The following is a 3911-nucleotide window of genomic DNA, read 5'->3' on the forward strand; positions in this document are numbered from 1 at the left end:
AGTATTTTTATTTCCTAACATATGATGATGATCTGTAGCTGATTGAACTGTACTTACTGGGAAAAGATGATACTCTCGACTTCTTAAAGAACTTTGACCCAGAAGAGGCAAGATGGTGGACTAAGACAGGGCGAGGGCATGTTAAAACGGATGGAGAAGGATTAGTGGAAGCGAAGCAGAGAGGGTGCAATCCCAGGAAGCACACAGGCAGGCCGGTGGCAGAGACGCCTGGGAACCGTAGGTTTAGGGAAGCTGCAGAGATGCGTTCCAGCAGGTATCTCGACTGTTATCAGAGCCCCATCACCCACAGGTGGGAAGCGGAGGCCACTGGGGCTGCGGGAAATGAACTGAGCCACAGATTCGCGAGTCCGCTGACTTTTATTTCCAATCGCAAGCCGCAACACAGCAGTGAAGCCCTTGTGGCTGGGTGTGAGAGCTGGGGATGGATTTTCAACCCGCCCCCCTGCCACGGCCACAGGAGACACATGGGGCATCATATTGAATACAGTGGCAAGCCCCTGGGAGAAAACAGCAAACTGCATATGTGCTAAAACTGATGGCGAATCCACAACCATTCTCCAAGAGTCTTCCACGCAAGCTGATACCATTTTGCTGAGCCCACCAGAAAAATAATACCGACTTGGCATCTTGTTGGTTCCACCCAAAACAGGTCCGGGTTGCCCCGTGACCTGGTAGCTAGCAGGTTCCAACAACAAGAAAAGAATAATCCAATCCATGTGCTGCACAGAGGCAGTCAAGAGCAGAGGGCCAACAGGGAGGAAAGCACAGGTGACAGTCCTGTAATTCCACACAGGAGCCTGAGACTGAAACTTGCTGGAGGAAGTGTTGTGAGTGCCGCAAATGGAGAACCGCGCTGAGTAGGTCCAGCAGTGTCAATCTGCAGACCCACGGACATCGCAGCTTCAAGATTAAATCCCAAGGCTTTGGGACCCTGCAGCCATGTGGGAGACCCAGAAGAAGCTCCAGGCTCTTGGCTTCGGATTGGCTCAGCTCCAACCATGGTGGCTGTTTGGGGAGTGAATCATCAGACGGAAGATCTTCCTCTCTGTCTCTTCTCCCTCTGTATATCTGCCTTTCCAATTAAAATAAATAAATCTTTTAAAAAAGACTAACAAAGCATATTAGGCACATAGGAAAATTGTAACAAAATTGTACTCTAATAATTCATAATGCAAGCAGTTGGACTTTTGGCCTGATCAAATATTTTTAAATTTTAGCATGTTGTGAAAGTGTACCCATAAAATCCTACTGTTAGTCACTTTCAGCATATAACCGCATAAATTTCATGTGATATACAACACTTTAGTATCAAACATTTGGGGAACATTTAAAGCCTTGAGCCAAATCTAGCATCATCTGTCGATTATAAATGTATCCAAGTTAAGCTTACAAAAAACTCTGGGAGAACAAGATTTGGCTCAAGGAATGTTGTGGTTGATCTGCTGGGTACTACCAATAAACCTTCAGACCAAACTCTGTGTAATTGTTCTCTTCCAGTGGTAGCTTATGTAAGGTTAAACAATCCAACTTCGTATACAGTCCCAAAAATATCTACTCCGTAACAGACATAGCACAGATCGGGAGTAAAAACATTTGGAGTTGTTTCACTACTGTTTACGTAGTGTTTTTATTTTATTTTTCCTCAAGATTTTCTATTTTTAACCACATCTGACTAGAATTCCTATCTTTACAGATACCAACTGGACTATCTTGTACAAAAGGAAGTTTTAGTAATTTTGACAATTCACTTTCAAAGAAAAATGCTTTTTTTTTTAAAGCCTCCATCTGTTTTGAATTAAGAGAAACCAGCAATCCTATCTTATTCACTAAATGTCACAAATGACAAGCCCTAGCTGAGAAAGTACTGTGTTTTGGTTAAGTTTCAACAGTTAGGATTCAGGTTACTGTCATAGATGATTAACAAAATTACTTTCTACACATGTGAAACTTTCCTTTGGAGAAGGGAGTGGTGGACAGGGACATAAAGCTGTGCATTCAAGACATGGTTTTGGTCACTTCTTCACAACATGGCAGGTCTTTCTTGTATATCTCACTAAGCCTATAATACAAGACAGCACTAAGCCTATAAATCAAGATAAATTTGATAAAACATTCATCCTTAAGTGTCATAGATATATGTAATTCTAATTATAAAGTCTCTACAATACATGTGCACATTTTCATAGACTAACATAATACACAAACTTGTGGAAGTCTTGAGTTAAATAGTTAATTTTGCCTATAGCTGACATTATCTTCATAAATAGTGAATCCATGAATAAAAGTACTGTAACTTTTGGATCTATCAGAGTTTGAAAGAAAAAATCAGCAGCAATTCCATGAAACAGAAGGGATAAATCCCTTACTTTCTTTTGCTTTTTGTATCAGTTTGTTTGAAAAACACTAGAAGCTGACATGAGGTTTTCTATATATTGTCCAAGAACTTGGTTTTCTGATTTTAGCTTCAGATTTTCTTCCTTAACTGCATCTCTCTTACAGAGAGATCTTCACGTGTGTGTTGGAGTTCCAACACTTGATTAATAAGTCGTGTTTTTTCCTCCAGCTCCACCTGATTTTCAGCATCAACTGCATCCATGTCAGCATTCATCATCTTGGATAACAAACATTTGGACCTTGGATGCCAAATCCTTGATGAATGTTCTTCTGCTTGAGGCACCGGGAAGGGGAGGGATCCCACCTGGTTTTAAATAGAATAATTTCATTCTTCTTAATAGCTGAATAATATTCCATGGAGTAGATGTACCACAGTTTCTTCAACCACTCTTCTTTGGATGCACATGTGGTTTGTTTCTATGTCTTTGCTATTGTAGATTATGCTGCTGTAAATATAGGATTAAAGATACCCCTCTCACATGCAGACTTCACTCCTTTTGGGTATATTCCTAGGAGCAGGATAGCTGGGTCATATGGCAGGTTTATTTGCAATTTTCCAAGTACTCTCCATCCTGATTTCCACAGTGGTTGTACTAGCCTACACTCCCACCAGCAATGAAGGAGGGTGCCTTTCTCCCCAGATCCACAAGAGAAGGTGTTGTTATTCGAGTTCTGAATGTAGGCCAATCTCACTGGAGCTAGGTGGTACCTCAAGGTGGTTTTCATTTGTATCTCTCTAATCGCTAGGGAGCCTGAGCATCTTTTCATATTTCTGTTAGCCATTTGAACCTGTTCTTTTGAGAAATGTCTGTTCATTTCTTTTGCCCATTTTGTTATAGGGTTTTTTGTTTTGTTTTGTTTTGTTTTGGCTGTTTCTGGGTTTCTGAAGCTCTTTGTAGATCCTGGATATTAGTTCCCTATCACTTGTGTATTATGCAAAAAATTTTCTCCCATTCTGTTGGTTGCTTCTTCACTTTGTTAATTGTTTCCTTTGCTGTAAACAAGCTTGTCAGTTTGATACAGTCCCATTTGTTCATTTTGGATTTGATTGCCTTTGCTTTTGGCGTCTTTTCTATGAAGTCTTTCCCTGTTCCTGCATCTTGGAGTGTGTTTCCTATGCGTTCCTTTAATAGTTTGATGGTTTCTGGGTGTAGATTTAGGTCCTTGAGCCAGTTAGAGCTGATTTTTGTATAATGCAACAGGTGTGGGTCTTGCTTCTTTATTCTGCAAGCTGCTATCCAGTTGTCCCAACAGCATTTGTTGAAAAGACCAGGTTTTTTACCTGGATTGTTTTCAGTTTTCTTGTCAAAGATTAGTTGATTATACTTGTGTGGATTCCCTTCTGGTGTTTCTATTTTGTTCCACTGATCTTCTTCTCTGTTTCTGTACCAGTACCAGATTGTTTTGACAACCACTGCTCTGTAGTATGTCTTGAGGTCTGGAATTGTGATTCCTCCAGTTTGATTTCTATTTTTCAGGATAGCTTTAGCTATTCG

At 40.6% G+C, this 3911-nt stretch overlaps 1 pseudogene; it reads right to left on the bottom strand.

Annotated features, from left to right (window-relative positions):
* Positions 1 to 2383: 2383 nt before the first annotated feature.
* On the bottom strand, positions 2384 to 2638 carry LOC131481919 (short coiled-coil protein-like; annotated as a pseudogene).
* Positions 2639 to 3911: the final 1273 nt, after the last annotated feature.

Source organism: Ochotona princeps, chromosome 14, assembly GCF_030435755.1.
Source record: "Ochotona princeps isolate mOchPri1 chromosome 14, mOchPri1.hap1, whole genome shotgun sequence".
Lineage (NCBI taxonomy): Eukaryota > Metazoa > Chordata > Mammalia > Lagomorpha > Ochotonidae > Ochotona > Ochotona princeps.